Here is an 8139-nt window from a genome sequence, read left to right as displayed (position 1 = left end):
GGATTTACAAACTTGAGAACACGACACGAACAGTTAATACTTAGAAAACCTTGCACAGCCTACAAAAATCCTCACCAAAAGTGCTAAGTGTGCTCTCTTCAAATTGTATAAATTGTTGCATCGGAATTTTAACCTAAGAACCATAGGTAGAAGTCTGATTATGCTTATCACAAAAAAATAGAGGCCAGAACAGATTGCTAAAATTAAGAGAATTAGCTTATATCTGTTAAGAGAAATCAGTATGTCATAAATACTGGCTATATTATGCAAAATTGGCATATTTTGGTAAAACGTAACTCCCTCTATATTTAATAACTGTAACGTGATGTAGTAGTAGTGGAGGCATGTGATGCAAGAAAGCAAGCACATGAGCTTATGTTGCATCAGCCAAAAAAAAAATTTTCATACATCCATTCCCTCTAAAATTTGTCCAGTCCCTCCTTGAATTTATTTAAGCTCTCAACTTCCACAAAGACAGATGAAAGTTTGTTCCATCAATTAACCACCCGCTGGCTAAAGGCAAATTTCCGCACATCTTTTCTACAACTGTCTTTCCTCAATTTGAATTTATGCCACCTCAGGTTCATAATCTGAGCAAGCGGAAGAATCCCATCAGAATTAAGTCTGCTCAACCCATTCAAGGCCTTATACACCTCATCAGTTCACCTGCAGGTGCCTAGTCTCCAGCCGCTGCAATTTGCAGAACTTAAGCCTTTCTTGGTAAGAGGACCCCCTTTGTTCCCCTCACTAATCTTGTTGCCCTTCTCTGTACACGTTCAAGAAACTCTACATTCTTCTTAAATGAGGCCTCCAAACCTGTACGCAGTACTCAAAACGTGGCCTTATACAAAGGGATAATCACCTCCTTTCCGTACTAGCAAAATTTCTGAATATGTTGACAATACCCCATGACCTGCTCTGGCAGCCTCTCTGCATTGCTCAGAAAACTTCATATCTGACTGCACAATTACTCCCAGATCTTTTTCATTTTCTACCAATCTAAGTGTAGTACTACACAGTTGGTACGTTTCTCTGGGGCTAACTCTACCCATATGTGGTACTTTGCATTTGTCAAGGTTAAACTCTTCAATTGCCACTTCTTAGCCCATCTGCCCAAATTATCTAGATCCTGTTGCAGTAGCACACTGCCATTACTGTCATTAACAACCCTGCCAAACTTTGTATTATCTGCAAACTTCGACATTAAGCCTGATATACCTTCATCAATATCATTGATAAATATCGAACCCTGGGGAACTCGACTAATAACATTAGTCCACGAAGAGCAGAGTCCATTTGTTGTCACTCTCTTGTCTTCTCCCACTCAACCATCCTTTTATCCATTGTAGCAATTTACCCTTAATACTGCACTGATCCAATTTGTACAATAGTCTTCCATGCACAACAGTGTCAAAAGCTTTCCTGAAATATAAGTTAAACCATCATAGTGATTTTAGAAATCAATGGATAAAAATTGGTTACAAACAGCATTTAAGCTCTTGGAAGTAAAAATCGTGTTGGCTTGTGTAATACTTGTCCAGACTAATACTTGTGCCGAGTAACAGAAAGGTTACAGGCAATCAAATAACAACCAGTACAATGGTGGTAACCAAAAAGACATTTCAGAAAGGCGCAATCAGGGATGGGATATCGCAGCCGACAATTGAACTGGGTTCCACTCTTGTTCAGCAAAAAAAAAAAAAGAAGGAACGGTATAGCGGGCTCAGTAACACCAACACTGGAGGATTGGAAAATCGTTGCCTGGTCTGATGTTTGGGCTTTTTCACTCCGTGACAGAGTTAGTCGGTCTCAGGCGTGGACAGCCAGGTTTTTTCTCCCGGAAACTCGGGTTTTTCGTCCAGCAAAACAGGCAGATCAACCAAAATTTATGGACACAATACACGTGGGGAGATGAACTAGCTGTTGGGTGGTCCTAATACAAAAAATGTTTTTTTTTTTTTTTTTTTTTTTTCATGCATGGACCAGAATATGGTGAAAACAGCACAAGTCCCTGCAGCCATCCTGCCAAAAAAAAAAAAAAAAAAAAATCAATTGCAAAGCCCTTGACAAGTGGAGCAAAAGCGCATTTCTTTGTCACAGCACCACTAGCTGCAGTATATTCGTCTGCAAATGGGTTCTTCGAACAGGATAATGTGCCACCTTGCTACAAGGTGGCACATTATTCATATAAAATTGCAGAGAGCTGTTTCCAGGAAGATGACAGCAAATGCACTCTACTGCGGTGGCCTTCCCTAATGTGGATTGAAGACAAACGAGGTCTTCGAAGTAGAGATCCGCAACCAGCCTATTTGCAACAGCTGTGGAAAGCAATTGTGTCAATGGATCAGAATCCCTGTGGCACGCTTTCGCCACCCCTTTTAGCACGATGAATTCAGACAGTTCTGAGGATTAAAGGGGAACCTACTCGATATTATGTAAGTGTACTTAATAAAGTGGCCACTCGATGCAATTTAATCCTATTTTTGTTGGCAAACACTAGCGTTGTTAACATTTGTAGTTTTAGAAGCAATGTGTGCTTCTGAAAATAAGACAAATCAATTTTATTAAAAATCTATTATATTGAAATAAAACTAAAAAAAAATCGATTATGTTGAGAAAAAAAAACTCAAAAAAAACTGGTCTATGTGATGTCGCTCTTCAGTATACGCGTTTAGCTGTACAGGAGAGCAAACTGTAGGAGGGAAGTTTGTGTCGCGTCTCCTCACGCTACAACTGTTCTATTTGTTTTATTTTATTTTATTTTTTTTATTCATATAAAATAGGTTTACTCTCAAGAAACACCGACGCTGTTTCCAAACTAATCTGAGGACAGTGAGCAATTGAAAAGGAAAAAAAAGACAGTCCATTGTTGGGTAAAATATAAATTTAGAAACAGTAAATTCTAAACCGTAATACGCAGCCCCGTTTTAAAATGAAATCCAAGCATTTCAGCCAAAATGTGACAAAACAGGTCCAATCGAAAAATAGTTTAAACCCAAACATAAACAATACAGATCTTGGTGCCTTTTAACTGAAATACCTTGCATAAAAAAAATTAAAAAATATATATCAACTGCAAAGCTATAATTAAATGCTTAAATATTTTTATTCGTTTATTTATTTATTTACAATACATTGTCAAGCAGTCCAGTGAAGTACCATAAGATTATGCATAGCTTTATTATTATGAATTGCCTGGCTTCGCAAAAAACATCGAGTCAAAAAAATTTTGCAAGTAATCCTGTCTAGGTTCTAAAAATTAAGAAACTAGCTATAGAACTCAGGTGCGATGCGGATATGGAAGATGTATACAACATCAATAACAAGGCTAGCTTATAGAGCTTATAAGTTAGCCTTGGGGGTAATTGTGCGGGCAGATATGAAGTTTTCTGAGCAGAGCAGACGGTCTGCAAGAGTAGCTCATGGTGTCTTGTCAATGATATACAGGAATTTTTCTAGCAGGGAAGTATAAAGTACTGTATAAATGTCTGGAGGGTTCATTTTAAGAAGGATGTAGAGCTGTTGGAACGAGTACAGAGAAGGGCAACAGTATTAGTGAATGGAACAAAGGGTTGCTCTTAAGAAGAAAGGCTTAAGTTTTGCAACTTACAGTGTCTGAAGACTAGGCACCTGCGAGGTGATCTGATTGACGTGTATAAAGCCTTGGATGGTTTGAGCATGCTCAGTACTGATGGGATTCTTCCTCTTGCTCAGAATAATCGTAGGATAGATGTGCGGAAGTTTGCCTTTAGCCAGCCGGTGGTTGATTGGTGGAACAAACTTCCATCTGTCGTTGTAGAAGTTGATAGCTTAAATAGATTCAAGGCAGAACTAGACAAACATTTGGAGCAAGAGAGGATGGGTGAAATAAGGGGTTTTTTTTTTTTTTTTTTTTTTTGGCTGATGCTATATAAGCTTGCTTTCTTGCATCATGTGTCTTTGCTAATGCTTATGTTATAGTCTCATATGCAGGATTGTGCCGTGTGACGGAACAGAATGACTGAATTTGTTTCGGTGGGAGTGGGCAAGGATGTGGTATTCTACTCCTGAATAAGGGTAGTTATTCATTCCCACTTACGTATCCGCATAATCAACATCTCCCGTTTTCTCTTGCTGTCCCTTGGCAATTCATCATTGCTGTGATTGTAATCGTCAACTCCAAGTACTGGTTCGGACGCTAGGGAGCTCCAGTTCCTTGTACTCATTCATGATTCTAGAAGAACTCTTCCGCTTCCTTGTGCAGTTTGTGATTCTACAGAACTCAAGCTCCTTGTGCTGGCAGTTCTATCTTCGGCAGGCCTTGTATTGAACTTGGACGCCTTAACTTGGCCTTCGACTCCTCAACCTTTACCTTGAATTGTCTCCTATATGTATGCGTATTCTTATTTTCTACTTATTTTTTGTCTTTTTAAGGTCCTCCCATCCTGCAATCGGGCGATGCAGAGAGGGAGTGGTTTGTAATTATCTGAATTGACTAAAGGTATTGCCAAATTTTTAAAAAATCGAAGAATTTTGTTCACGTAATTCACAGTCAATGAAATTTTTCTTTTAAATTATACACTCTTCTATTTTCCGAATTCTGCAATAAACCTTAAGGTCGTTAGGATAAGTCCGGAATTCAGTGCTCACAACTTGAAGGGCTAGTGCAAATTTATTAATAAAAATGGAGAAAAATAGAGAGGTGGTAACAAAAATTCGCATGACATCACGCCGGTAACAAACGCTCAAATTACAGTATAAGAAACACCGAACACTTCGTTGGTAACTTTTTAAATGTATGTACTACATTTATTCTATCTTGCGCAGTTACATAAAAATTAACTAAGTTAGCGCTTGTTAAAATAAATAAAGGTAATAAAAAAATAGTACATTTACCCAATGTTTTGGTATTATAAATATACTGACGTAAAATATAATCAAAAACAAGTTACTAATTAATACCGTGCTTTTGATTATTTCGATTTTTGGTCTTCTTGAGTGCTTCAGATCTAAGATAGTAGTAGTTGTTGTTGCAGAAGCAACTTGAATTTGGATTCGCTTCTTTGGCTGTAGAGGGTGATTTGGAGATTAGGAATCCGATTCTAGTGGCCTTTGTTGTGGATGTACCTTGTTGTCTGTGTGGTGATTTTTTTCTTGAAGAGGTGAAGAAACTTTTGCCTGATGGTACCTGCATTCCTCTTGATGGCTGTGTCTCTGAAGCATTTGATTTTATCTTAGAAGCTGCAGCACATCATAACTCCACACAAATAAGTGTAGCGAAATACAATATTGCATTTAATTTTTTTTTTTCATTTCACAGTTCGCCACTTTTTCATAAAAATATAGCACCTTCGGCGACTAATTCTTTCGAGTTTAAAGGACAACGATAGGCTTTACTTCAATACAGTTCATTAAATCGAAGTTTCTTTGAACCTTCTACATTCAGGCTTCGACGAAATTTACTACATCTCGATGCACAGAATGTATTTCACCCCCTTTCGCATTCTCTCTATACTAAAGCTAAACTTAATTTGACCCTCGCTTTTCAAAAGTACAATCTTACTTCCAATCAAATCCAATATTCCAAAGATCAAATATCGTGTTTCAAGAATTTCTCTGGAAGTTTCCTGAGATAGAAGAATTGTTTCCAGGATAACTAATATTTCACACAATATTAGAAAAAAAAAATAACACCGGTTTTACATAATACCCTTCCTTTTATATTATACAGGGTGGTCATAAAGTCCTTTATCACTTTTAAAAATTACTAACTCGTATAGGTCATGTCGAAAAACGATTTTCTGCATTGTGATCAGTACGAGTATACCGTGGGATTTTTTTTAAGCAATAAATCATCGTCAAGATAAAATCATGAAACTTTAGTACAAATTAAAGTAATCCAGTCAAGTTCGTTTTAGTATTAGTATTAGTATTAATAATGGCAAACGATGCAAAAAAGCCACTATTTCTAAAATGCTGCCTACAGATTGTAGCCCTTAAAAGGATATCAAAGACAAAAAAATGTGTCTAGCTGCCTTGTTCAAGAAGAACCATATTAAAATAAGGAGGCTACCTAACTAAGTCTCCTATAAATTAACATTACAAGAAGTGATTTAAAGAACTGATGAGGTGCAACAGCAACAAGCCTGATCAAATTCGTTGAGATTATCTAATGGTCTCCATACACCTCGCGCGTGTGGTATTCTCTGGAGCACGGTACGTAGAGTTTTAAAAGTAGACCTCCACCTATTTCCCTATAAAATCAAACGTCTGCATCGATTGGAACCACAAGACTATCAAAGCCATGTGATTTCGCCCAGTCGATGACTGACAAAGTTGCGCAAGATCCAGAAAATTTTAAAGTCCCATTCGGTCAAATTTCGAACTATATTTTTATTGTTTAAATTCTCCTATATATACTGATTACAATACAAAAAAAAAAAATGGTTTTTTGATACAATCTGCCCTCATAAGAACGAGGCACCTAAGTGTGTTAACTGCAAACGCAGAAAGAGAGAATACGATCATTCTATTCGGGACCTTTGTTGTCCTGTATATATCCAGGCGTTAGAGCTTGCTCGTACGAAAATCATTGATGGATAATTCAAACCATATACCTTCTGCTTCAGAGATTATCTTGCTCTCTTCCTAGCTCCATTTATTTTCTGCAGATCAATGCTCAGCGGTCAAGATCCCTTGCTGATGAAATAAGAATTATTACAGCTGAAAACTCTTATGATAACATATGCATTCAGGAATCATTCTTTTACAAACACATTTTTAGCCATTCTGCTAAAGTCATGGGCTATCCCATGACCTCCAGAATTATTCAATCGGCGGATAATAATCTTAAATCAGCTGTCATTATTATGGCGCCTCCGTAGCCAGGTGGGAAGGAGCAGCAGTGCGTAGCACACGCTTCTTGATTAGACCGGGGTTCGAGCCCTCTCACCACCAAATACGGAGTATGCGGAAAGGTCAAGGAATGACCACCGCACCGGAGCAATATGGCCTTAGTTGCTAATGCTCCTAAAAACCAAATAACAACAACATGTCATTATTATGAAAAATCAGCTTGACGTAACTGTGATTACAGGATTATGCGAACAGAATTTTACTTGCGTGTTAATCTCAACATCTGCCTTTTCCTTCCACACTGTCCCTCAAAATTAACAGAACACGTAGAAAACGTGGTGTAACTCGTGCAGCTTGCGCTGAAGTGTGACAAAATTTGGTATGGTGGTGTACCACAGAATAACAATGAAATGAGGAGACAGCGAGAAACTTCGGACAGGTATAAGGGACATTTATAGGGGTTGTATAAGAATTACCAAAAAGGTCGCATTACACAAGTCGATATAATATGCTCAAAAATATGGTCACGTGGTATCAATACGGCGTATCTTCCCCTCCAACGGGTAACAGGCCTGACAGCGGTCAACCATGCTCGATATAAAAGCGTCTATAAGATTCTGTGGTATCAAATCCCATTCTTTCACCAGCGCAGACCTTAGCTCACCAAGGCACCGAGGAGCTAACTGTCGGCATGCAGTGCGACGCCCAAGGGAGTCCCACACGTGTTCGAGCAGATTTAAGTCTGATGATCGTGCTGGCCGCGACAGTCGTTGGATATTTTCAGTTTCAGGATATTCCTCCACCACTTCAGCTCTATGTGCAATGGCGTTGTTGTGCATGAAAAGAAAATCTGGGCCAACCGCACCCCTAAAAAGTCGCACACAGAGTTCGAGGATCTGTTCTCCGTACCTCTGAGCAGTTACAGTATCCCTATCAAAAATATGACGAGGGGTGCGGCCGTTGATGTTGGAGGGATAGTACTGCATTCCTCGTTGTCTCCAGACGAAATAAAGCCTAGATTCTCTTTGTAGACTAAAACGGGAGTCCTATTTTATTGAACAGTGTCACTGAAGACATCGTTCACAATAAAATATTAATGAAAAACATTCTGTTCTGTTAATTTTGTCGAGCAGTGTACCTGATTTTACTCTACTGCTCCCCTTCTACTGATATAACTACATCATTCAATTAACTTGAAAAGGTATTACTCACACTTCATCCGGCAAATATACTGATCACTACTGATTCCAATGCTAAATCATTTCTGTGGTACAGTGGTCTTTTATATAACAGGGGCAGGTTTCC

Source organism: Mastigoproctus giganteus, chromosome 14 (assembly GCF_048544385.1).
Source record: "Mastigoproctus giganteus isolate SK-2022 chromosome 14, ASM4854438v1, whole genome shotgun sequence".
NCBI classification, from domain to species: domain Eukaryota; kingdom Metazoa; phylum Arthropoda; class Arachnida; order Uropygi; family Thelyphonidae; genus Mastigoproctus; species Mastigoproctus giganteus.
This window is presented reverse-complemented; position numbering follows the sequence as displayed.